General features: G+C 57.0%; 1 protein-coding gene across 2 annotated transcripts in view; it reads left to right on the top strand.

Annotated features, from left to right (window-relative positions):
• Positions 1–1,431: 1,431 nt before the first annotated feature.
• The window catches only part of TCF20 (transcription factor 20), a 170,386-nt gene continuing 144,790 nt past the window's right edge, over positions 1,432–27,027 (top strand). The window contains exon 1 of one of the 2 annotated variants that reach the window (XM_036865624.1): positions 1,432–1,549. The gene's annotated coding sequence lies outside the window, so the exon portion shown is untranslated. The remainder of the gene's footprint in view (positions 1,550–27,027) is intronic. The other variant, XM_036865626.1, reaches the window with a different exon arrangement.

Here is a 27,027-nt window from a genome sequence, read left to right as displayed (position 1 = left end):
TGAAGCGTGGAAATCATTAGTTTCCTTGGTTGGCAAGAGCCGCCCGGAATGAACATTTGGGGTTTTTAAAATGAACATCAGCTGCAGGGACTCGTGCCCTGTGCCCGCCACGGCCCAGGCCGCCTTGTGGAATCCCAGACCGGCTGTTCCTCTTTGGTTGCCGCTCAGCCAGCACTTACTGAGTGCCTACTGTGGGCCAGGCCCAGAGCCAGGATGGGAGGGAGAATCCAGCCAGAGAGCAGCAGCCCTGTGGCGAGGGCGCAGCCACAGAGGCCACAGTGCCAGCCAGCAAGGAATCAGGCAGGACAGGGCAGGCGCCACCACCTCCTGGGGGGCTGTGAGAGCAGGGAGGGGCTGGGTGGCCACCGGCTGTGGGTGTGGAGGTCGTGGAGGCTTCCCAGGAGAGGGCCTCAAGGGGTGGGGGTGGGTATCCTATGGAAAGGGACCTGCAAAGGCACTGGGCGGGGTCCGGTGTGTGAAAGGCCAGGTGCCAGTGTGACAAGGAACAGGCCTCCAGGGCGAGGCAGGCGGGCCTGGTGGGGACTGGGGCGAGCTGCAGGCCAGTGTTCTGGCAAGGCTGCTGCCAAGCGGCAATGCAAGGGGAGAGGCTTCCGCCTGAGCCTCCTCTTTTCCGAACTAATCTGGAAATGGAGATTTGTCTGTGAAAACTACCGACTTTTAAATGATGGGAATCAATTTTAATTCAAAATAAAAATTACTATGAGGTCAAAGCAAGCACGGCTTTGGCTGGATCGGGCCCGTGGGCCAAGAGTTTCTGACCTCCGGTGGTGGTGGTGATGGGCAGGGGGCGAGGAGGTGGAGCCGGCTGCTTAGAAGTTAGGGGGGCTGTGAAGGGCTGGGCCGGTTGGACGGTGGGGGATTTGTGAATGGGGAGGTTGGGCTGAGGTGGGCCGGTTGAGTGGGCGCTGGCTTAACCCCACCAGCGGCGCCAGTGCTTGCGGGGAACTGGGCGCGGGTGGGCTGGGGCTGCAGGCAAGGGTCCCCCCCACCACCCCCGCCGGGCGCGCCGCGGCCGCCCGCCGCCTCCATCCGGGCCTCTCCCCACCTCCCGCCCGCCCCCGCCCGCGCCCCTCCCCCGCCGGCGCGCACGCCTCCCGCCGCCCCTCCTCCGCCCGCCCGCCCGCCCGCCCTCCGCGCGCTCTCCCCGGCTCCCTCCCGGTCTCTCTTAAGTGCCATCGAGGGGCGCCGGGAATTGCAGCCAGTAAATCGTGTCCCACCACTCAGCAGCGGGGCCACCGCAGCGGCGCCGCCCGCGCCCGCCGGGAACCCGCGCCGCCCGGGCGCCTCTCCAGGGCCCGCGAGGCCCGCCCCCACCCGGCGCGGCGCTGCGCAGGGCCTGCCCCCGGGCCGGCCGGGGCGCGCGGGGCCCGCGCTGGAGGCGAGGACGCGGCGGCCGCGGGGCGCACGGCCCGGAGCGCGCGGCCCGCGCCCCCGCGCGCCCTGCCCGCGCCCGCGCCCTGCGCTCCGGAGCCCGGCCCAGCTGCCCGGGCTCTCCTGCGGGACCGATGCCGGCCCTCCGGCCGCCAGGGTAAGCGGGCTGCGCGGACGCGGCGGGGTGAGGCAGAAGGGTGGGTGGGCGCCCGCCCGGGGGACCCGGTGCCCGCCCAGCACCAGCGTCTGGCACGTGGGGGCGTCTCAAGTTCCCTCTGGAGGCCGGGCAGGTGGCGAGAACGCGGGGGAGTGATGCTCTAAGGCTGGCACTTACTGCGTGCCTACTGTGCGCCGGGTGTGACCGGCTCGTCTGAAGTAGGGTTTTTTTGTCCCCATTGTACAGATGAGAAAGCAGAGGCCAGGAGAGGGCAAATAGCTTGCTCAGGGTCCCCAGCTAGGAAGTGGCCAAGCCCGAATTTGACCCCCCCAGCTGTTTGACGCCAAAGCTGGAGCTCTCCCCACTAGGGCACGCACAGCCACAGAGTGAGGGTATGAATATTTCATTGTAGAAGAGAAGGAAAAAATCAGCCATTGTCCCACCACCATAATGCAGCCACTGTAAGCGTTTAGGTTCTTTATTTCAGCCTTGTTCTTTTTTCCCCCTTTCTTTAAGAATGTGTGCTTTGGGGTCATTTAGGCCCTGGTTCCATCTTGACTCTAGCACCTGAAAGCTGAGAGGCTTTGAGCAGATCCCTTAGCTCTCTGGGCCTGGGCCTCCAGCTTAGGAAAATGGAAGACACTCCCAGGGTTGCTGAGGGGATTAGATGAGACCTGGTGGGTTGCCTTGAGGGGGGGTGGGGTGGGGAGGGGCAGGGCCTGAAAGAAAGGGGAGTCCCTTCAGCAGGGACTCATGGAGCACCTATTAAGTGCAGAACCAGCACTGGGCTCCGGCACTGGGGGAGGTGGGGGCAGCCCGGCCCATATATGCTTCTTGTGGGAGGGCTCTGTCCAGCACTGTGGGACTGACTGCCTGCCTTCACACTCTACCTTTGCCAGGCCCCTGCTTCCTCCTGGAGTGCCTGGGAGGGGGGATAGTCCCCTGGCTTCACCTTTGCCAAGGAAATGAATTGCATCGGGCGGAGTCCAGCGCTGCTCAGAATTTTGCCCCCCAGGGCCAACATTTGGGTCCTGGCTTCTCCCAAGCCCAGGCCTGGGTTTTTGCTCCTTCTGGGACCTTCCAGACTCACAAGTTTAGCATCAGGCCCAGTTCCTTATCCTACCCCAGACCAATGACATCGCCTCCATCAGCACCCAAAGTGGAGACCCCCAGGCCTATGGCCTCCGGCCACTTTAACTGTCCATCCATCTAATCAACCACAGGGTTCCGCTGGTTCTACCCCACAAGCATCTCTCCCTCCTTTTACCCTCTGGCCCGGACATTCCCACCTCTCTTCCCCAGCCTCCACCATTGCTCTGGGACACCATAGCCAAAGCTGTCTTTCTAAAAGCAGCTCTGAGCTTCTGAACTCCTCAGCTGTCCACAAACCTAAACTAGGCCAAACTCCTGAGCCGTCTCTTGAGGCTGGGCTTCTCTGTGGTCTGCCCTGCCCCCCTCTGCAGCCTCACTCCTGTGAGCCGGATGTCCTTTGGTTGCAGAGCCCCTGAGCACTGGGTCACCCCTGAGACTGAGATGGTCTCATCCCCAAACAGCCCCTCCTCCGTGTCTTCTGGCCTGTTGAACTCCTGCTCATCCTCAGGGCCTAGCTGTGTCCTCTCCTCCCCATGGTCCTCCTAGACCCCGACCTCTCTTGGGTGGGTGCCGTCAATGCTCCTTCCCCTGGGCACCCCCAGCTCTTGGTGAGTCCCTCCATATGGCTCTCAGCACGGTTCGGCAGGGGGCAACATGCTTCCACGTCGGCCTCCCCCACCAGACTGCAAGCTCTGGCCAGCTCAGTGATCTTTGAGGAATGAACGCCGGGGAGTCTGTCAGAAGCAGATGAACCGTAGCTCCTTAGAGGGGCTCTCCTAACCCCATGGGAATCTGTGAGGAGTGGGAAATCACAAGCCTCCTGCCTCCTTGGGGTCTCCTGCTGGTGAGCAGCATTCCTTGGATTGAAGCGCTGAGGACCAGATTTGCTCCCGGGTACCTGCAGGACTTGACCCTCAGCCATTGCGTTCAGGGGCCAAGGTCCCACCTGGATTTGTTGGGGCAATGATGGTGGACACTCAAGTGGAGGGGCCTCCCTACCCTGTCCCTGGGGCCCCTAGCCCCCTCTGCCCCATCAAGCCCACCCGCACCGTCCTCCTGGGGAACAGGGAGAGTTATGTCAGGCCCTCTGGCCAAGTGCCAGGTCTCCCCATGGAACTATAAATTGACCTGTCGGGAGAGGGAAGAGATTAATGTCGGCCATCTTCATTAGCGTGTCCCCCGGGGTGACGGCGTCTGCCCTGAGCTGGCTGATTGGAGAGGGTGTGAGTGAGTGAGGGGATTGGGGGGTTTGCACTCCCCGCAGAAAGGCAAGGTGCAGGGGCCAGGGCCTGCCAGAGAGCTGTGGCCTCCTCCTACTGTTAGAGGGGCCGTCCCTCTGGCCTCTGCTCCTGGCAGCAGGCGTGCGCTTTGATGGAGGACCTGTGTGCTAATTGGGAGCAGAGATGCGCGCCCTGCAGCTCCGCGGGGCCCCCAGGCTGACACCACCAGCTCAGCAGCATCCGTGGGGCCTTCATTAGAGGCCTTTCCCCTGACCAGAAAGGAGCCCGCTGGGGGGAACGGGGGGGACCTTCCCGCCTCACCCCCTTCCTCTCCCCCTCCCCTTCTCCTTCTTTACTGTGTTGGTGATGGGCAAGGAGGCAGCTTTGGAGCGTGGAATGGATGATGAGAATGGGAAGATCAGAGGGATTTGAGACCTGTGCAACCTGATGAACATGTGACCTTGGGTTAGGCCCTCTACTGCTCTGCACCCGAGTGTCCTCATCCATGGGATGGGCATGGTCGTGCCCCCTGGGGTGGGTGGGGTCAGACAAGGGAGCATGTGTGGATTTGTCTTTAGAAATGAGGACAAGTCAGAGCCTGCGGCTGAGGCACAAACTGAAGTCCAGGTTTCTGGGTCCTAATCCTTGCGCTCCCGCCTCCCGTGAGGCCCTGGGCTCTCCGAAGCTCATTTTCCTTGTCTGGCAATGGTTGAGGGCCAGGGCTGGTCTCGGGAGGCGGGAGTCTCTTTGTGCGGACAGAAACAGAGCCTCCTCCCTGGGTGGAGGCTGCTGTGGGAAGTGACTGCAGTGGCAGGTCAGGAGGCATGGGCTTGTCCCATCATTCATTCACTACTCGTTCATTCATTCATTCAGGACACGCCTCCTGCACTGCCGTCTTGTACTCACAGGGGGGTTGAGAAGTGGCTTCACCCTCTGGAGGCCTCCCTGGGGAAACAAACCCAGGAGCAGATGAGCTGCTAGAACCCCTAGAAAGGAGTCTCCCCAAGCCTGGGGATATCTGGAAGGCTCCAAGGGGACACCTGTGAGGTAGAGATGGTGCAGTCTTTCCTTGCAGGCCTCGTCTGCACTAGACTCTGATATGGGGCATCCAGCTAGGCACCAAGTTCCTGGTCTCCTGAGTCCCCCAACTAGGCTGTTGACCAGCGTGGGAGCAGGGGATGCTTTGCTCGGTGTGCAGGGACCTAGACCCTCTCTTCACACCCACTCCTGTCGCCCAACCTTTCTTGTGCATCTAGGGGTGGGGGGAGGGGGGGGTGGGCCCGACTTGGTTCCTGGTATCACTGGCCTCCAGTCTGTATCTGGGACTGGGTTCCAAGAGCAGCTGGCTGGCTAAGTGCCTGCTTGAGGCTGGGGGTAGGCAGCAGTTGGGTCAGGGCTACCCCATGGAATTGTTGAATGGTTCGGTCTGTGTCACTCACTAGCTGGGGGTCACTGTGTAAAGCATTTGACTTCACTCCTCCAAGCCTGTTTCCTCATTTGTACAATGGGGATGGCACTTTGCTATGTGCTGGGCGCACACCTGGCTCAGAGTGGAGCACACTGAGTGCTGTTGCGTGGTCATTTCTGCCTCAGGCAGCTGCCCCAACTTCTGTTTGCTCCCCAGAGAACCCTGATTAAGTGGAGTGTGGGCTTCTCTGAGGCCCCAAATCTCTCTGTCAACCGCCCAGGGGGTACCAAGTACCCACTGTGCACCATGGAATGTTTGAACAAAAAGCACATGGTTTTGGAGTCAAAAACCCCAGCTCTGAGTCTTTGCTCTGTAGCCAACCAGCTGTGGGGACTTGGGCACATCACGTAACCTCTCTGTGCCTTCGTTTTCTCACCTGGAGCTGAAATGAGATGTAAACTGAAAACCACAGTGCAGATTGCATTGCTAAATAAGCGCCCACCTAGTGTGGAGGATGGAGCGCTGGACCGAGAGCCTGAGCCCGGGGTGGTGCTCTGGCCCTCTTGGCCTTGCATTGTGACTTTGGGCAAGACTCTTGGACACATCTGTTAAGGGGAGCCGTGGCATCTGCCTGCGTCACAGAGCTCTTCTGAGAATGAAAAGCCGTGTGGGGTCTGGGCAAAGGGGCTGCTCACAGGAGGGCTAAAAGGGCTGGATGCTTTCTTGGAATGACCCTGTTTCCCCAGAGGTGGATGACCTCCTGGGGCCCTCATTTCCTGGCTGGAAAATGGGAGCAGACACCCTGCTCACCGTGGCCCTTAGATCGCTGTGATGCTGTGTTTAATCAGAATTTTAGCCATTCTGTTTGTAATGGATCTGCACGGGCTCCAGCCCGACGTAATATGAGATGTGTTGAAATATACTGTCATCCGACTTCAGTATATTAAGATTGCCCTTTGAAAGTCGCATGTTGAGAGGCAGATGATGAAGAGGTGCCTATTGTTGCCGCCTCGCCGTGCCCAGCCCGTCCCGCCTGGCAGACTCAGTCGCGGGAGCTGGCAACATGGCTGTCTGCCTCCGCCTTCCCAAGCAGGCAGGAATCACTAACGCGTTAGCAGTTTCATTAAGCCTCTCTCCAGCCTCCCCGCCTCCCTCCCGGGCCTCCTCAGTAATTATTTTCCCAGCCCTTCCACTCGCAGCCCCTTAGCCAGCTCTTCGGGATTGGCCGAGTGGCCTCCGCAGGCTGGGGCTGCTGGGACTGGGCTCCGCAGGGCACCCCCGCCACCCCCGCTGTGGGCACCCCCCTTCAGACCTTCTGCATTGCCATTTAAAGCTTTGTGTCCCCCTGAGGCCTCCGTGGAAATGCAGATCTGCTGCCTGCCAGGGGTGACGGTTAACCCGTTATTACGCACCCGGCACGTGTAGACTCCTCTGTGCAGCCAACCTCCGTTCATTCAGGCAAAAAGTTTCGCAGGCTGCCCTCTGGGGCTGTCACTGAGTAGGCACCAGGGAACCAGCTGTGAGGGACATAGGATTCCTTGTCCTGCGAAGCTGTGAGCATCCAGGGACCTGGCTGGGTAGACAGAACCCACAGCACAGGGATGTATGGAGACTGAGGGGGAGGTGTGTCCAGAGTGGGACCGGGGCCTGAGAGGCTTGTCTTCCTGACACCCACAGGTCGTGGGACCCACAGCCTTCCACCGCCCGGGGTGAGCCCAACACCCCATCCTCCTGGTCACAATGATTGGTTGAGAAATGAGCACATGGCCCATCTGAGCCTATCAGAGGCTTTCCTGGAACTTTGACTTACAGCCTGTGGGGGAGATTGATTTGGCTATGGTTGCTGAACCCAGAGGGTGTGCATATGGGACCTCTGGCTGCCCTCTTGCATGACCATATCTAGGGTGGGGACTCTCCAATAAGGTCATCACATGGAGGGAAGGAAAGCTGAGATGAAAGTATATATTACTTCATTTGGGCCTCTGGATTCAGCTATGCCTGAAACCACCCCTGGAGTTTTCAGTTACATAAACAGACGTGTCCCCTTTTTGGCTCAAGCTATCTTGAGTTGATTTCTTTCTCTTACAACCAAAAGAATCCTGATGGATGGGAAAAAACAGGCAGGATTTTACAAAAGAGGTGACATTTTGAGTTGGGTCTTGAAGGATGAGTAGGAGTTTGTGCAGCAGAGAAGAGCACTTAGGCCGAGGGAACAGCAGGGGTCAAAGGCATGGAGATGTGAAAGTGCAGGATGTGGGGGACGCTAAGTACTGCCTGTGGCACCAGGGCTTGTAAGCACAAAGGACAGGAAAGGAGGTGAGGGATGGAAGCCGATGCGAGGCAGTGAATGAGGAGGGGTGTAGAATGAAGGTGCTGAGGACTGTGGAAGAGATGGTCAGGAGCAGGAGGCATGGGCTTGGGCAGGTCAGAGAAGGTGCTGTGGAGAGGATAAGTAGGACTTTGCTGGCAGAGAAGGGTCAGGGAGGGCATCCTGGCACAGTGTGAGTCTGGGAATCAGAGTGAGAGGAGGAGCCCCAGAGGCAAGGCTGGAGAATTAGGCAGAGGCCAGATCACATGGGCCTTGGACATGAGGCCACAGCATCCAGAGGGTCCCGGGAGCCCCTGATGTGGTTAGGTCCAGCTGTACCATGGAGACTGACTGACAGTTGATGGACTAATTTGTTGAACAGATGTATGGAGTACCTACTATATGCCAGGCTCTGAGGACACAGCAAGTGACCATTCAGACACAGCCACAGAGTCAAGCACCTCCTAGGCTGATGGGGAGACAGACAATGAGCCAGGAAGTAGGTACATGAGAATGTGAAAGAGTGAAGTGATGGTGACTGGAGTGTGGGTGCCATTGGCCAGGGTCCTCTGGGGGAGGCCTCTCTAAGAAGAGACATTTGAGCTGAGACCTGAAGGACGAGGAGGGCCAGTCATGGGGAGATCAGGGGGAAGAGCATCCCAGGCAGAGGCAGGTGCAAAGGCCCTGTGGCAGATCTGAGTTTGGCCTTTCAAGGGGCAGAAAGGAAGGGGCTTGGACTTTATTCTCCCTGTGATGGGGAATCTTTAGAGGGTCTCAGAAGCAGGGCTGGAGGCAGAGACAGAGGAAGGAGGGAGATGGCAGTGGGACTGGAGCTGAGAGAGTCCATGTGGTTTGAGGAGGTGGGAGAGAGGAGGCCAGGAGAAGGCACCAGTTTCTGGACTGAATACCTGGGGGCGGGGGTGGAGATTTGCGGAGATGAGATGCCTGGAGCAGGCCTAAGTTGGGGAACATCTAGGTGAAGGGGTCCAGGGGCAGCTAGAGCTGGTGGTGGTTAAAGCTGAAGTTGTCCGAGGGGAGGGGAGGTGGGCGCCAAGGCCTGGCCTGGGCCTGGAGAGAGGGAGGGCGTCTGGAGTGGCTTTTCGCACGTGACCACCCCGCTGTGCCAGGGTGTGCTGGTATGGGATGTGAGAGCTGTCTGGTGGCCTGAACACAGCCAGTTCTTGCTGCCACCACTGCCACCACCACCTGCCCGCCTCCCGTAGGTCCTGGCCACAGCACATGAGTGACATAGCCTGCTGTCCATAGCTGTGCCACCCTCTGCAGTGAGAAGCTCACCCAAGCTGCTCTGTCTCTTGGTGCCAACTCGTTTGCTCTGCTGGAGGAGGCCATGCTAATGGGGCCACGGTCACGGGTGGTCGACAGCTCCCTGACCCAGAGGCGGGCACCCAGGACTGTGCTCTGGGTGCCTGTGGGCTGGGGTGTCAGGCTGGCCTAGGCAGGGCTGGTACGTTATCTGGATGCTGGGAGACCCCTGCCCCAGAGCTGGAGCCCTGCAAAGAGCCCCCTGGCACCCTCTCCGGGACCCTGCTGGCCTCCCAGTCTCACACTCTGTGTTCCTCTCATGCTCAGTGACTGCACCTAGAGATCCCCAGAGCCCAGGTCTTTCTTGCCATCAGGCTCTTGCCTTTGCTGTGCCTTCTGCCTGAAACACTTCCCCATTCCCTCCTCCCCCGACTCAGATCGGGGGTAACATGCCCCTGCTGTGTTCTCACAACCCCTGGGCTTTTCCCTCTGCGTCATTGATTCAGCAAATTGATTCACTTAATAAGGATATTGAGGCCCTACTATGCACAAGATACTGTGTTGGGGGGTGAGGTGTGGGGAGTGATGCACTTGTGAATAAAACAGACCAGGTCCCCACCCTCACAATATGGCAGGAAAGACAGTCACCTAGTAAACGAGCAAAAACATGTCTGGTGCCAGATTGTGGGCAGAGCTATGTAGGAGAGCTGAGGGATGCCGGGGAGGCTGTGTGGGGGGCGGGGGAGGGCACTAATGGAGGCAGAGTGGTCAGGGAGGCTTTTATCCGAGACCTCAGGGAAGAGAAGTGGCCAGCCATGGGAGGTGTAGGGGGAGAGCATTCCAGGCGGGGCTGTCTGCTTTTCTGTGTCTCCCTTACTCCACATGCTTCATGGGAGCCAGCGCAGAGCCGCGGTCTTCACTGGGGCTAAGCTGATTTGCATAGGGTTCCCAGGATCAGGGGTGGTGTGTGGTGGCCCTGTGGAGCCCAGATCCCGGGAACGTAGGCAGAGGCCAAAGCCAGGTTCGGGTGTGGGCCTGGGAGCGTGCAGCTGGGTTGTGCACCCGTCCAGGGCCTGAGTGTGAGCACGGGATGGGCACGGACTCCTCTGAGATAATGCCTGTGAAGGGCTTGACAGACAGACAGGAATGAGGAGCCTGCAAGCCTGGGATTAGACCCTGCTCCCCTTAGAGGCTGTGAGACCAGCCTCAGGCAGTCACTGAATTTGAGCCTCCGTATCCTCATCTGTAAAATGGGCATGACAATGCCGCCTCCTTCATGAGGCTGTGGATTAAATTAGATAATACTTAGTGCAGCCCTCGGCACAGGACAGGTACCGGGTGTATTGCCCTTACCGCTGTGCTTATTCTTGGCATTTGCTGAGTGAGTAACAGACAGAGCTGTTGTTAATTTGGAATCTGTGTCGCAGCAGCTTTGTTCAGCATTCTACCTCCAACTCCTAGAACAGTGCTTGTGACACACAGTGGGTTCTTAGTTGGTGTTTGTTGACTGACTGCCTGACTGAATGAAATAACCATGAGTGAGCAGCCCCCAGGTAGCGGGGAAGACAGGGCACAAACTACACTGGCTTCCCCTTCTGGGAGCTTGGGCTGTGCCTGGTAGGCTGACCACTGGGATCCTAGCCATCTGGATAGTCCTGGAACACCACACCTCTCCAGGCCTCAGTTTCCTCCTCTGAGAAATGGAGCTGAAGGTGATCCTGAACCCTGTGACCCATCCTCGGTCGTTGGCAGACTCATGAGAAAACGATACTAAAAGGGCCCTGAGCCCACAGGAAGGTGGGCAATGACACCATCTGATTTCCCAAGGCTGCCCAAGGTCTCTGGGGGGCCAGTGAGACGTTCAAACTCCAGACAGGGAGCCAGGCCTCTCCCTACCTCCAGAGGCCCCTCCGATGTCAAGGGTGATGTTACATTGAATCAGCTTTGTTCAGGGCCTCACAGAGCCCATTCCACAGGAATCTGTCCTAAGCTCCAGCTCCAGGCAGGGGCCCGCCCCTCAGCCTGGGTTCCCACTGCCCCCGTGCCCATTGTCCTGAATCCTAGTGGGCTCTGGAGGAGCCACCATGGTGGGCTGGCTTTCCTGCTGGAGGGGAGGCCCCAGGCTGGGCCTGGCACATTGAAAGTAGGTGCCCAGAAAGGGCCTACTCTCTGCCTGTAAGGGTGGGTAACTGGAGGTCTGGGCTTGGCCTCAGTCCTGCTGTGTGTGGCCTTGGGCACTAGGTTGCTGGTTCAGTACCTACTGTGTGCAGAGCTGGCAGAGACGCCTGAGAACCATGGGTGCCACCCTCTGAATTATTCTTAGGCTTGTGGCTGGGAGGAGGGGAACTCAAAGGAGCCTGGGTATGAGGGTTTTTACCCCTTTTTCTCTGTTGCCCCTGAGCCAGATGGAGATACTGGCCCCTTGCAGATGGGGAAACTGAGGCCCTCAGAGGGCCAAGGTGTAGGGGAAGCCTGTATGTGTCTCTGCTTGGGCGTGCCCTGTGTTCTCGGTGCACTGGCTGTCGGCCAGGCTTGCGCACAGCCGAGGTACACACCATCCTCTTCAACCCTCTGTGCAGCGAGGCGGGTCCTGTCACTCTCCCTGTTTCACAGAGGCACAAACAGACTGAGAGAGGCAGAGCGGCAGAGCCAGGATTTGTTCTTATTTACTTTGTTTTTGGAGGTATAACTTAATACAGGAAAGTGCACCAATCCTAGGTGTACAGAGGGATAGATTTTCACATACACGTGTAGCCTTGTAACCCCCATCCAGGTCCAGACCTAGAACTTTCCCAGCACCCCAGGAGGCTCCTTCGCACCCCCTTCCAGTCATCGCCCACCTGGCGTTAACAGTGGAGGCTGGCTTTGTCCGTCTCTGCTCTTCACATAAACAGGATCGCACGGTGTGCCCCCGTCTGGTGTCTGCCTTTTGGTTCAGCGTGACGTCTGGGCGAGTTGTCCGTGCTGTTGATCTTGCAGAAGTTGGCAGAACTGGGATTTGAACCCTCCCAGTGACTCTGCCCACGGCACCGAGAGAACACTCCTGCCCACAACCCTCCAGTGGCTCGTCATCGCCCTTGGAGGAAAGACCCAAATCCTCCCCCAGGCCCTGCTCGTGTCGGCTCCTGCGCCTGTCACTGCCCCCCAGGCTCATAGACGGGTGGGCCTTTCGTCCTCAAAAACCCTAAGCTCCTTCCTACCTCAGTGCCTTTTCACATGCTGTTCCTTCCTCCTGTCCACCCTCAGCTTCCTTCCAGTGGCCACCTGGAGCATCACCTCCTCCAGCTTGCCTGCCTGGACTTTCCCCGACCAGGCTGGGCCCTCCTGCTGGATGTCACGAGGCTAGTTCAGCTTTTTCTTCACTGCCCGTGTCAATTGTAATTAATTGTCTGTTAAGCACCTGCTTCTCCCACTAGACAGTAAACTCCAGGAGGCAGGGATGGTGTCCGTTGGGTTCACGGCTGTGTCCCCGGCGCCATTCATTGATTCATTCACCTATCCTTCTCATCATCTGTTCGTTCATTCAGCAAATACGGAGTGCCTGCCATGCTGCAGCCTCTTAGCTAGTATTTGTTGAAGGAGTGAATGGGTGGATGAATGAATGAATGAATATCCATCTGCCTCCAAAGCCCATACTCTTTCCACTACATTCCATCATCTCTGTTACTGCCTCTGTGGGGCTCAGTTTCCCCTGTTGTCAGATGAAGGCACCAGGCCTACCCCTTCTAGCCACGTCCTGATTTTGAGGCTGTAGGGCAGATGGGCTGGCTTTGATTGGCAGATGCCCGGGGGGGCAGCCCAGCTGAGCAGGGAGGTGACTGCAGGCTAGAGGACAGATTCTGCCCCAGACAGCAATGCCTGCTCAAGTGCTGGCCCCAGCGCTTGGCATGGTGCTTTCCACACCTGTGTCACCAGAGCCTGTGATGTCCCTACTGGGGCTCAGGGCTCAAGGCTCAGGGCCATCAAGGGGCTTGCCAAGGCCGTGTGGCCAACCCAACCTCTGAGCTCCAGGCTTGGCCTGCTAGGCCTGGAAGGGAAGGAAAAAGTAGGGTTGGCTGGGCATGGGAGGCAGTGGGAACGAGTGATGGGGGCCTGGGTTTGAGCGTGGCTGCACCCCCTTACAGCTGGATGGCTTCCCTTCATGAGCTTAGTTTCCCCAGCTGTAAGAAGTGGGAGTGACAGTCACAGTCGTCCCACCCTGATGGGGCCTCTGAGGTTCACAAGATCTTGGGGAGCATAGGGTAGGTCTCTGTGAGGCTGGCCTTCTCCAGGGCCCAGCCGGACCGGGCCTCGGCTGGGAGCCGTGTGGGAGATGTGCAGCGCGAGGTGGCTCAGCGGCTTAGCGGCTTGTCAGCCAGGCGGGCGGGTGTCCTGGGGCCGGGTTTGATTAGTTCAGGTTGACAGTCGCGCTCCGCGGCGCTGCCAGGAGGGGAGCCCGTGATTACCCTAATGAAGCTTGAACGCAGTTTGTCATCCAAACAGCTGGTTCAGAGCTGCGCTGCTGCCAGCTGCCCAACTCAGCCGTGCAAATGCACGCCCAGCGCCACGCGAGCCCCGAGTGGCCCTGCCACCGGGGTGACCAGGAGAGGAGGCAGTGGCCCTGGGTGGGCTGTGGAGCAGTCCCAGGGGAATGGGATGGGCCACCCAGGGGTGGGGGACTGTCAGAGCCTTGGACAATGGAGCAGGGCAGCTTCTCAGGACACTTAGAGGGCAACCCCCTGACTCTAGGCCTCAGTTTCCCCATCTGTAAAGTGGGTGTTCCTTGCAGCTTTAAGTATCGAGAGTTCAGACTGATGAGTCTCGTCCTCTGGGAATCCTTCTCAGACCCTGCAGACTGAGTCAGAGGCCTTGACAGATACCTCCAGCCCTCAAGACAGGCCCCATGGGACTTCCCTGGTGGCGCAGTGGATAAGACTCAGCACTCGCAATGCAGGGGGCCCGGGTTCGATCCCTGGTCAGGGAGCTAGATCCCACATGCATGCTGCAACTAAGAGTTCACATGCTGCAACTAAGGAGCCTGCGAGGTGCAACTAAGGAGCCCACCTGCCACTACTAAAACCCGGTGCAACCAAAATAAATAAATAAATAAATATTAAAAAAAAAAAAAAAGACAGGCTCCATTACCCCTATGGCCCTGTGTTGTCACTGAAGATCTGGACGGTTGTCCTTGTGTCTCATTCATTCATTCAGCAAATATTTATGAGAACACACATCCGTGGGCAAGCCAATCACCATCCTGCCTTCATGGAGTTTGCATTCTAGTGGGAGAGACTCATGGGACTTGGATCTCATCTGGGGAGCCGGGGAGGGCTTCCTGGAGGAGGTGGCAACTGAGCCCAGAACAACCAGAGGAGAGAGCGACACAGGGAAGAGTGTTCCAGGCAGAGGAATAGCATGTGCAAAGGCCCTGAGGTAGAAGGGAGAGAGCGTGGTGCTGGGGAGGAATGTGAGTCATCTGGAAACATGCTGAAGGTGTCAGTGCTTCCCAGGGAAAGGACTTAGTTCATGCCCTGTTCTGGGCAAGTTCACCTTTCATTTAATCTTTCTGACAGCCCTGGAAGGAAGGATCATGGTCCTATGCTGCATATGGGGTAACTGAGGCCCACAGCATGGGAGTGTGGTACCCTGCAGGCCTCTGTAGCCTCAGGTCTACTTGGGGCCCCCCTGAGAGGCCCCGGACCAGGATTGGTGAGCTCAGTGTGGGTTAAGTCCACATGGGCACTCAGATGAGGAGGGGGCTGAGCTGGGGCCTGGGACCCTGTCCAGGGCTTAAGCCTTGCACAGCAGAGGAGGGCAGGGAGATGGACCAGCAGGCAGCCTGGGGCCTCTACTGAACGGTGAATGGGTCTCCTGTTACTCTGGGCCAGGACCTGTATGAACCTAGTGGCTCCTGAGCCCACACTTTCTCTACCACCCAGGGCAGGGAGATGGACCAGCAGGCAGCCTGGGGCCTCTACTGAACGGTGAATGGGTCTCCTGTTACTCTGGGCCAGGACCTGTATGAACCTAGTGGCTCCTGAGCCCACACTTTCTCTACCATCCAAGTAGCTTGAGGCTACCCTTTGCTGAGGGCTTGGCTTGGATCTTGGATCAGAGAAGGCTGGGGGAGTGGGTGCGAGTGGGGGAGGGTACCGGCCTCCCCCATGGCCAACCCTTGGCTGCTTCGCAGTTTTCTCTGCTGGCATCTACAGCCAGGCCTTATCTCTACCCTCCTGTATCCCTGCAGTAGTCTCCTGGGTGGCTTTCCAGCGTGTGTCCACTGTGCCCATCCTTCCCCACTTTCTGTCCTGACACTCTCTGCCCCCCATACTGTCCATGGCTCCCTGCTGCCACAGCACAAAGCCCACATTCTGGTCCAGCATTTATGGCCTCCCAGCCTCCTCCCCCATTCCTCTCCTTACTTAGCCCCCTTGCTCTCCTTATTGTGCCCTGAATGACCACAGCCTCTTCCTCCTGGAGAGGGGAGTGTGGGGCCCTGGGTCCTGCGAGGCCATCCGTCCTGTGTGTGCCACTCTCGGAGCAGGTGTGTGCCAGGCTCGACAGGCGCTCACCTCCACTGCAGGGCAGACGTGAGCAACCCTCAGCAGCCTGAGGGCTGGGATGAAGGACGGGTTTATGGCCTCACTGCAGGGAGGGAGGAATTCCCACCACTCTGCTCCCTCCTTATCACTGCTGCGTGGTGTGACTGCTGCCATTGCTGCTGCCTGTCTGGGGAGGTGGTGGCTCTGGAAGAGAACTAGTTTATCAGATTCACCCGCCTCTCGCCTCTGGAAGACCCCACCAGCTTTCTGCACTGGCTCAGAGGGAGATGGAGGGAGGTGAGGCTGCCAAAGGGAGGATGTGGAGTGAGCCCGGGGTGGGGGGTGGCTGGTGGGATGCACGTATGGACGGAGCGGGCCCCAGCTTTCCCTGGGCTGGAGGTCAAGTGCTACAGGCGTCTCAGGCCTCACGAATGGTGGGCAGGGAGGCGTGGGCTGGCAAAGAGCACCAGAAAACTGAACTCGTGATTCCTTGTCCCCGAGCCTGTGCTCATGTTCCTTCTCCCACCTGCTATGCCCTTCCCTGGCCGAGGCCTGTGTCAGGCGCTTCCTCCGTCTTCGGGAACAGGGCACAGCAAATGAATTCAGCGAGAATGAACAGTGACGCTCCCAAAGGTGTGTCAGGCCCTTGCCACGTGCTGGGCCCACGTTAAGCATTTCACATATATCATACCCTTGACCCCAGCCCACAATCAGGTAAGGGAGTATGGTCCCTCTCCCCATTTTACACATGAGGAAACAGGCCCAGAGAGGTTAAGTGACTCGCCCAGGGTCACACAGCCAGGGGGTAAGCTGGGTTTCATCCTGGGCAGTCTGAAGCTAAGGACTGGGCTTGTAACCAAAAGACGGGGGGTAAGTAAGGGGGCTGGACAGGTGATCAGGCTCAGGGTGGGTTGTAGCGTGGGAGCTGTGCTTGAGAACGGGCCTGAGCCCTGTGGGTTGAGTGCTTCTGGGGTCTTGGGACCGAGTTGCCTCCACACACACCCTTGGTGAGGACCGGGCCTCAGGGCCATCAGGCACCCGGATCCTGAAGGCACCTGTTCTGTCCTGTCTCAGAAGCCCTCCAAGTCACCCCTCAGGGAGGCCAGGGCTTCAGGATACCCTGGTAATTTGCTGTTTATCAGCAAATTACCAGGTTCTGGAGAGCTGGGCTCTGCAGGGGGGTTCTTCAGCCTGGCTGGAGGGAACAGGTGGGCAGAGCAGGCAGAGAGGTGCGGAGATGTGGTCTTACTGCGGAGAGAGCAGCTCACAGCCTCTCCAGGCCAGGCCAGAGAGGGTGTTTGGAGAGGATGCATGAGTTCATCCTCTAATCTAAGAGAAGATAGAGCATGACCCAACAACAGTAATGGCAGGTTAGATGCTCTCAGCTACAAAGATAACACTGCAGCAGAGACAAGGGCTGCAAAGACTGAGGGAGATCAGGGAGGCTTCCTGGAGCGGGGGGCCCAGAGCTATGATGGGAGAGATAGGAACTAAATGGGTAGAAGCAGGGGCCAGTGTGTCAAGCTGAAGGAAATCCTGTGCAAAGGCCCTGTGGTAGGGAGTGCCATATATCTGAGGACGTGAAAGGCATGTGTGGCAGGAACAAGAAGATCTAGGGGCACGGATGTGGTGCCTTATGGAGCAGGACCCCCAGGGGGTTGGTTTAGGCTGAGGAGTGATCAAATCAGATGTCACACATGCACCTTTAGATTCTGTGGACCCAGGGAATCCTCATAGCTCCAAGCCTGGAAATCTCAGGGTTTATGGCCCAGCTCCACCATTTCCTCAGTGTGTTTTCATTTTGTTTTGTTTTTTTTAAAATAAATTTATTTAATTTTTATTTATTTTTGGCTGTGTTGGGTCCTCGTTGCTGCGTGCAGGCTTTCTCTAGTTGCGGTGAGTGGGGACTACTCTTCGTTGTAGTGTGCAGGCTTCTCATTGTGGTGGCTTCTCTTGTTGCGGAGCACAGGTTCTAGGCGCGTGGGCTTCAGTAGTTGTGGCGTGCGGGCTCAGTAGTTGTGGCACACGGGCTTAGTTGCTCCGCGGCATGTGGGATCTTCCTGGACCAGGGCTCGAACCCGTGTCCCCTGCATTGGCAGGTGGATTCTTAACCACTGCGTGACCAGGGAAGGCCTGTGTGTTTTCTTGGGTAAGGAAGGTACCTCTGTTTCCCCATCTATAACATGGGCTCACTGCCCCCATCAAAGCCTAGATGTGAGGACTCTGTCCGTATGGGAAGGTGTGTGAAATGCCTGTGTGAGGTGCCCCCACCCCAGCCCTGAAGGTACCACCCATGATATGAGCGAGCCCTCCTCCCTCCCCCATTTCCCAGGATTCCCACTCACCCTCTGAAGGTTGGTGGGGAGGCCTGTGCCCCCCGCCTTTGGCTTCCGTCTCATTGGCAGGTTGGGAAAGGATGAGTTCATGGCCAAGGTCAGAGGTTCCCTGCCTCGGGATGGGTCTTCTGAGGGCCGTGGCAGGTGCCCACCACTCCCCCCTTCTGTTCCTTCAGCACAAGGCATCTCTGTACCTGGAGACGTTGTCAGGAGAGGTTGCGTCCAGCAGTGTTCTCATTCGCTGTGCCCCCAGCTTCCCTGCGGCCCCACCGCAGCAGTGCCGACCTTGGAGGCAGATGTGGGGTGAACCCTGGCTTGGCTCTGTGACCGCTCTGTCCCTCCGCCCCTCCCCTCTAAGTTGAGATAGTGCCACTTGCCTCATGCAGCTGTCATGAGGGTTGGAGTCCATTGGGGACATGCCTGGCATACAGTAGTCATTTAATACACATTAATTTCTTTCCCCTTCCTGATATGAGGCCATGGGGATTCGTTTCAGGCTGTGGAGAAAGGTGTGCACTTTCCTCACCAGAAAAGACACTTGGTAAGTGCTCGTTAAAGGACGGACTGAATGGCTGAGTGGCCACTAGTAGAACAGGGCCGGCTGTGCCTGGAGCTGCAGTTCTGGGGTCCCCTGGCTGTGTGATTTTGGGCAGGTCACGTGCTTTCTCTGGGCTCCTCTGTGGAAGGTGAGCAAGGCTGACAAGGTCTGGTAAAGCCACCGGAGAGGGTGAATGTGGCAGTTCTCTGCCAACTTAAAAGCTTGGTCCCAACCACAATGGTGGTCTCACAGATGAGGAAACGGGGGCCCAGAGGGGTGAAGTGCTGGCCTGGGACAGCCCAGCTGAGGATGCTGCCTGCTCCACGAGGCCCTGAATCCAGTGCTCCTTCACCGGCCTGTGCTGGGGGTGCTCTCGGTGATGTCCCCTCTCCTCACCCAGAACCTGGCATCGGCCAGCAGGGCATCAGCACACATCCCAGCCAAGAGCAGCGCGTTTGATGTGCGTCGCGAGGTCTGTCCCAAGTGAGACTGCAGAATAACCTATGGCAAAGGTGCCGTGTTTCATGTCTGCTGGGAATTGGCTGCACGGCCTTGGGCCCCGGCAAGGTGGGAGGGGACGTTGTCACAGTTCGGCTTCGCCAGAAACAGACTCCAGGGTATCCGCGCGGGAGGCTTACTGGGGAGCGCTCGTGGAACAGTGCTTGTTGGGGGCATGGGATGCATTTGGGCTGCGATGCAGTCACAGCAGAGACCTCAGGACCCCATGCGCACTCCAGAGCCGGGGTGGTCCTGCAGGGCTGCATTGACTGATCCCTGGTGCAGCTGTTCCCGGGGAGAGGGCGTGCCTCGCTGGGGGGGCCTCCCTTCTAATGAGGCACGTGGCTGTGAGTCCCTGGCACCCAACATCCCTGGCAGCTGGGGAAGCCCTCACATTGGCCCTAAAGGGAGTCTGGGTGGTGCACTACGACAGGCGTTCTGTGGCATCACCAGCCAGGCACCAAGCGGCTTAATCTCCTCAAGGATGGCAGTAACAGCCCCTGGCCCTTCTGTGCCTCTGACCACAGGAACCCTGCGAGGTAGGACTCCTGATTGCCACTTTCAACCTGAGAGACTGAAGCCCACAGAGGTGCACAGGCCCCCCAGGCAGCAAGTGGCAGAATTGGGGCTCTGAACGTGGCACCCTGCACCCCACGGCCTCCACTTCCCAGCACACCACACGCCGTCAGATCCCGGCCTGGGCTCCTGCCGTCCCTTCTGCCAGGAGTGCCCTCTTCTCTCTCTGTTCAAGGCTGTCTTGGCTCCGTCACAGCTTCTCCTCGAAGCCCTGGCAGGTGAACGTTTTGGGTCCTTCTAGCTTCGAGGCCCTTTCCTCTGGTGCAAGCCCTCGCCGAGGTCACTCGTGCCCAGCTTTGACCCTGGTCTGGAGTCCGAGCTCCCTGAGGGCAAGACCGTGGTGTCCTGCCCACCCAAGACTCCTGACGCAATGCCCAGGCCCGTGGCGCTGCACAAACACCAGCAGAGCTGCATGAAATCTGCAGCCCCCCTTTGGCACCCCCCAGCCCAGCCAGCGTGACTTGCTGCCACAAATGGTCAAGGCTGGTGCCAGCCCCTGTCTCTTGGTGGTGCCCACGGAGGGGAGGCAGGGTTTGCTGGGTAGGAAACAGTGGTGTTGCTGGGACAGGCAGGCGGCCTGGCCCCAGGGGCCCCGTTTGGTGAGGTGAGAGAGAGGAGTTTGACGAGAGGCCAGTAGGCAGGAGGGGACACCTTGGGGGCCTTTTTCCCTCCCAAGGCCAGCCCGGGAGTGGCTGCTGCTCTTCTGGGCTCCTGGGGGAAGAACATCCCCTTGCCTGGTCCTGTCCCTGGAACAGCAAGGGGAACCCAGTGATGGGGGATACTGTCCCTGGTACCTTTTGGTGGCTTTGTTGAAGTGTCCTTGTGCCCGGTGGGAAGGAGAAGCAGAACTCTGGTCAGGGAGGGCCAGCTGAGAGGCCTGAAAGCTGGAAGAAGTGCCTGGAACAGGGGCTGCCAGTGTGAGATCTGACTCATGTTTGCTTGACATTTGTTCATTCATTCATTCATTCAGCAGTTGTTCCTGAGCCCAGACCTGTGCAGAGCGTGGGGCAAAGGACCAGGCTGGGATTCTTCTGGTCTCACCTCGTCCACAGACATGCTGGTGACCTTGAACCAGCCTTTTGGCTTCTCTAGCCCTTGGTGTCCTCACCTGAAAAATGGGGACAATAGTACTCTCTGGGTGGCCGGGAGATCACACAAGCCAATGGCTGTGAAAGGACATTAGCAAACCATACAATTCAGAACAAATGGTGATTATTTTCTCAATTGTAGATTATTTTCTGTTATCACTACTGTTTGTCTTCTAGCTTCCATTTTTCTCAGCTCCTTATCAGGCCTAGTGAAATTAATTAATGTTTACTTGTTATTGTTGCTGGCTAATTTGTCCTCCTCCCTCCTATGTCCTCATTTCCCTTGGTCCCTGCCCCTTCATATAATAATAATAACAGTAACAATAACAGCACCTCCCGCAGAGTCTGCTCTGGAGCACATTGACTCAATCCTCACGTCAGCCTCCTGAAGTTGGTACAGTTGTCATCCCCATTTTACAGGTGAGGAAACCGAGGCTCAGAGCTGGATTTAAACCCAGACCCTGGCTCCAGGGTCTGTGCTCTGAACCATGGTGCCCGCTGTTTTTCAGCTTCGCCTGCGTTCCTGCCTCAATGAAGAAAACGTGGCTGCACTTGGCCGGTCGGCTGGAGCAGGAGACCTGGTGCTGGTCTCGCCCCCTGCTCACCTCACCTGCCTCTTTCCTGTTTCTCCGTCCCGTCGGGCTTGTCCCTGCCTCTTGGTCTTTGTGCTCGCAGGATCCCCTGCCTGGAAGGCTCTCACTCCAGATCTGTGCATGATTCAGCTCAGCCATCACCTCCCCAGGTCACCCCTGACTGACCAAGCGTCCTCAGAACCCAGCAGCTCTTGTCTGAGTGGCCCCCCGTGTGCTGGCCCCCTCCTCTCCTGGCTGTGGGAGGGGCTGCCACCCCAGCCTTCTACGACACTCCCGTACTTGGGTCCTGGAACTCAAATGTCCTTGGTTGGGTTGTCCAATGGGGGCCTCAGCCTCTGAACTAGAGGTCAAAGAGAACTGAGCTGGATGAGTGATCCGAATCTGGACTCATTCACCTGCATTCACTCATTCATTCATTCATTCACCCATTCATTTATTCACCCATTCATTCATTCACTCCACACTAACATATTAGGAATCTTTCTGCTGCCCACATGCTCTGTGCTGAACGAATGCTTCTCCAGTGAAGGAATGAATGTCCGTCCTTACCTCTCCCCAGCCTTTCCTGTCTCTTCCACTGGAAGTCCCTCCCCGCGTCCTCCCCAGGGAGACCCTGGACCCTCCCTGCTGACATTTGATGTCGTGATCAAGCAAAGGGCTTGCTGTCGCTCTGATACCTTCCAGCGCCCCTCCTCTTCCTCCCTCTGTGTGATGGATGCTGGGGCGCCCCGAGCCAGATCTGCAGCAGCCTCTGGAGGAGCTTATGCTGTGTGTTGGGACTCACTTCCCCCAGGGTCATCTCGTTTATCTTCTGAGTGTTCACAGCTGCCCCTCAGTGCCCAGAATGCGGCCCGACACACACTTAGCCCTCAATCAGTCTTTTGTTTTGTTTTTTTTTTTTGAAGTAGAGTTGATTTACAGTGCTGTGCCAATCTCTGCTGTACAGCAAAGTGACTCAGTTATACACATAGAGACATTCTTTTTTTTAATATACATTTCCATTACGGTTTAATCCCAGGATATTGTATATAGTTCCCTGTGCTATACAGTAGGACCTTGTTGTTTAATCCATCCTATATATAATAGTTTACATGTGCTAATCCCAAACTCCTGGTCCATCCCTCTCCCTACCCCTCTCCCCCTTGGCAACCACAAGTCTCTTCTCGATGTCTGTGAGTCTGTTTCTGTTTTGTAGATAGGTTCATTTGTGCCATATTTTAGATTCCACATGTAAGTGATATCATATGGTATTTGTCTTTCTGTTTCTGACTTACTTCACCTAGTATGATAATCTCTAGTTGCATCCATGTTGCTGCAAATGGCATTATTTCATTCTTTTTTTTTTTTTTTTTTAAATACGTGCATTTATTTATTTGTTTGTTTGTTTGTTTTTGGCTGTGTTGGGTCTTCGTTTCTGTGCGAGGGCTTTCTCCAGTTGCGGCAAGCGGGGGCCACTCTTCATTGCGGTGCGCGGGCCTCTCACTATCACGGCCTCTCTTGTTGCGGAGCACAGGCTCCAGACGCGCAGGCTCAGTAGTTGTGGCTCACGGGCCTAGTTGCTCTGCGGCATGTGGGATCTTCCCAGACCAGGGCTCGAACCCGCGTTCCTTGCATTGGCAGGCAGATTCTCAACCACTGTGCCACCAGGGAAGCCCTTTCATTCTTTTTTTATGGCTGAGTAGTATTCCATTGTACGTATGTACCACATCTTCTTTATGCATTCATCTGTCGATGGACATTTAGGTTGTTTCCATGTCTTGGCTATTGTGAATAGTGCTGCTATGAACATAGGGGTGCATGTATCTTTTTGAATTATAATTGTGTCCGGGTATATGCCCAGGAGTGGGATTGCTGGATCATATGGTAATTCTATTTTTAGTTTTCTGAGGAACCTCCACAGTTTTCCATAGTGGCTGCCCTCAATCAGTCTTCACTAAGTGGATGAATGAATTCTTTACTCCATTTCCCTCACTTAGGTGCCACTGTCTGTGTTTTGCAATTCCTCAGATTCTTTTTGAATTGGAAAGGACAACGATAAGATAGCAATAATAATTGCTTATATTACCGAGCACTTGCTACATGCTGGCCATTGTTCTGAATATTTTACGTGTGTGAATTCATCCAGCTGTCCCAGTCCTGTGAGGCAGGTATTAGTGCCCCCATTCATGTGAGGTAGCAGGTACACTGAACCAGCCACTTGCCCACGGTCACAGGCCTCCGAAGTAGGGGGTTGGGATGTAAACCCAGCAGGGCCCCAGAGCCTGTGTTCTTGAGTCAGTCATTACAGGCAGGAATCTGTTTTGCTGAAGAGGGCACAGGAGGCCTGGGAAGCTGCCCTGTGGCACTTGCCTCTGCAGACAGAGAGGACGCGAGTGTCAGGCTGCATGTGGGTCCTGAGTCCTGACTTAGAGTGAGCTGCTCTTAGAAGCCAGGGCGGGGGATGTGGGTGCATCAGAGATGGGGGAGACGGGGAGCCCAGCTCATAGGGCCGTGGCGTCTTCCTTTCAGCCCCTGCTGGTGCCTCCCTTGATCCCCAAAGGGGCCGTGTCCAGTGAGCCACGTGGCCTGAGTTGCGTGTCCCTGGTGCCCGGTGCTCCCTTGTGCCCTGAAGAACCGTCTGTGTGAAGCCTCTGTCCGTCACCTTCAGGTCAGGGCACAGCAGCCCCCGGGTCTGCCTCTGAACGAGAAGGCCTTAAATCCATTCCCAGCCCTCACTCCTGAATTGCCTGTGCGATTTTTACAGTTGCTTGGGGAACTGTAAGTCTGCGCTGCCTGACTCCTGTGTATTTAAATTCTCAGCCATAATGTTATATTAACTCATTTTTTGCAGTTTCCTGGGAGGCCGTGTGTACATCACTGGGGCGGTGGGGGAGTGGGAACGGCCGTGCACGTGGACAAGCACAGCTGTGAGTGTGCCTGGTCCTGGGGGCCGACCGGGGGCGAGTGGACGGGCGCCTCTGTGAGCGCCCGCAAGAGGCGTTCTCTGCCAGCCAGGCGCTCACGGTCCAGAGTCCACCCCGAAGCTGCGGAGGCCGCCGTGTGGCTGGTGAACTCAGGATCCCGCTTAGGGATCGCTCCGGAGCCCGGGTGAGGCTGTGGGTCACGTGTGCCTCATCCTTTATGTCCCAGTGTGTCCATCCCCTCATCCATCCCCAGACACATGCTGAGCATCTGTTGTGCACCCAGCCTGGAGACACAGCACGCACAGAGCTGACCGTCCTGTCTTCCCGAGATGGTGTTCTGGGCGATGGAGATTGACCTGACAGGCGGATGGTGCCGGGGACTGGGACGGCCTTGAGAGGAAAGGAGAGCTGGGTAGGGGGATGGGAGTAGGGCCTGAGGTGGGGGGAGGTCAGTTGGGAGCCTGGGGAGAAAGGCAGAGACACGAAGGAGGTCGGGAACCAGCCGAGTGGCTCTAAGGTGGTCGTGGTAGCAGTAGCTGATTGTGCCTGACCAAGGCCCTGCTCTGCACGTGTTAACTCATCCAACCTGCACAACAAGGCCATGGGGGTCATCGTGCCCATTTTGCAGACGGTACCCAAGGTCAACAACTGCTAAGTAGCAAGGCTGGCATCAAACATAGTCCTTCTGGCTCCATCGTCCGTGTTCTCACTGCTCTATTCCACAGCTCTCTGGGGAAAAAAGGCCTTTCAAATGGGTGGAACAGTACATGCAAAGAAAGGCCCAGGGGCCAGAACGTGGTTGGTGAATTTGAGGAGCAGTCAGAAGGCTAGTGTGGCTGGAACAGAGTGACTGTGGGTGAGAGTGGAAGAAGGAAGGGTGGAGAAGTTGAGGGGCTTGATCTTGAGGAACTGGGGGCTCACTGTGCTCCCTTTTCTGATTCTTGAATCAAGGCAGCAGTGGGGCAGAGCAGGGATGGTAAACAGAAGAGGGCAGAACTGTGCCGTAGGGCAGGATCTAGGGGTTCCTGTGGGGCAGGATGAGCAGCAGGGAAATTCCTGGAAGGAGCAGGGCTGGGAGAGCCCAGGGGCTGGGGTGGGAGGGAGAGGGAGGCTTCCCGGGAAAGACCCATTTGGGGGATCCCGGTTGCTCAGCCGCAGTGCAGCCCTGCTCTGGGGATCAGAAAACCAGGACTTCTCAGGGACTTCCCTGGCGGTCCAGTGGTTAAGACTTCGCCTTCCAATGCAGGGGGTGCGGGTTCCATCCCCTGTTGGGGAGCTAAGATCCCACATGCCTCATGGCCAAAGAACCAAAACATAAAACAGAAGCAATATTGTAACAAATTCAATAAAGACTTAAAAAAGAAAAAAAAAAACAGGACTTCTCAGCAGGCTCCCTTGCCTGCCCACCGGGAAACATAGGCCTCTGCCTGGTGTGAGGAAGGGCCCTCAGAGCTCAGCCCTGATGCTTTATTTCGTTGTCCACTCCCTGCCTCAGTTTCTTCATCCAGAAAATGGGAATCCTGATACTCGTGAGAATTAGATATAATGGTTGTAATGTTCTGGTGCTGCTTATTGACCACCTCCTGTCTCATTCGGTTCTCTGGGCTCAAATAATGACCCCATTTTTTTGTGTGTGTGAGTCTGTTTCTTTTTTGTTATATTCACTAGTTTGTTTATCTTTTAGATTCCACATATAAGTGATATCACACAGTATTTGTCTTTCTCTGGCTTATTTCACTCAGCATAATACCCTCCAAGTCCATCCATGTTGTTGCAAATGGCAAAATTTCATTCTTTTTTTGTGGCTGAGTAGTATTCCATTGTGTATATCTACCATGTCTTCTTTATCCATTCATCTGTCGGTGGACACTTAGGTTGCATCCTTATCTTGGCTATTGGGAATAATGCTGCTATGAACAATTGGGGTGCATGAAGTTTCCCCATTTTATGGGGAGGAAACTGAAGGTCAGAAAGGGAGTGACTTGCTCAGAGCCCCTCTGGGTCCTAATGTGGCCAAGCCCAAAGGGCTATGGAGTGTGGAGGAGAGAGAAAGACCTGGAATTAGGCCCCTGTGTCTCCCTCCACACACGTACAGTGAGGCCGCATGGCTTTCCATGTCTGCCCAAGCAGGAGCGGTCTGGGGTAACTCGAGCTTGGAGCACTGCAGCCTTCAGGTCTCCCTGCCTGTGGGGCACAAGGGCAGGACCATAGGAACACCTGTGATGGTCTTCATTCATGCTGTGCTTGCTGCCTGGAATGCCCTCCCCCCCCCGCCCCCCAGCCAAGTCCTCACTCTTTTAAGTCTTAGCTCAGGCCAGCACCTCCTCCAGGAAGCCTTCTCTGACTTTGTCCCCAAAGGTCACACACCACCTTGGTGCCCCCATAGTCCTGTGCTCATGTCACTCAGCGTAGACCTTGTTGGTGCTAGGATCTGTCCTCCTCCACCCAGCCTGGGGTGTCCCTGCTTGTGGGGCTGTGTCCCAGCCCTCCCGCACCCCCAGTGTCCCTCACAGGGCATGGCATGGAGCTGATGTCAGTGAATGCCTGTAGAACAGAGCTGGCTGGACCTCAGGCCAGGGGAATGCAAGGGCCCTAAACCTTGTTGGGCAAGTGCCGCCCCTGGCTGACTCCATGGCACCAGGCCCCAGCTGGCTAGGCAAGGATCGGGGGTATCCTGACACTCAGGCCTGGAGGTGGCCAATGCCCCTTTCTTGGGATAGCTTCTGAACAGCAGGCCCTGGCAACACCCGAGAGAGCAGTGCACTGCCAAGCCCTGGGGTCTCACAGAGTGAAGCTGGTCACCTGCAGCCTGATGGCTCAGCCTGGAGTCATTCCTCGCTGGAGGCCCCTGATGAAGGCTTGGCCAAGCAGTGCTGGGGTCGCTGGGTAGAGGCCCCATCGTGCCCCCTTCACCAGGGCTGAGCCCACTCTCTGGAATCATCCCTAAATGCCAGCCTCTGTTTTTCCTCTTAATGAGGAAAGCATTTCTCTCCTCTCTGCCATCCCCCCTTCCAGAATGGATTTACCGTTCTGCTGTGCCACATGGCCCCCTCCTCCTTCCCTTTCCTCTCCCCTCACAGGCCAAGGAAAGTGGAGGGTGTTATTGTATATTTTAGCCGATTGTTCCCTGTACG

The sequence above is a fragment of the Balaenoptera musculus genome, chromosome 10, assembly GCF_009873245.2.
Source record: "Balaenoptera musculus isolate JJ_BM4_2016_0621 chromosome 10, mBalMus1.pri.v3, whole genome shotgun sequence".
Classification (NCBI taxonomy): Eukaryota; Metazoa; Chordata; class Mammalia; order Artiodactyla; family Balaenopteridae; genus Balaenoptera; species Balaenoptera musculus.
This window is presented reverse-complemented; position numbering and strand designations above follow the sequence as displayed.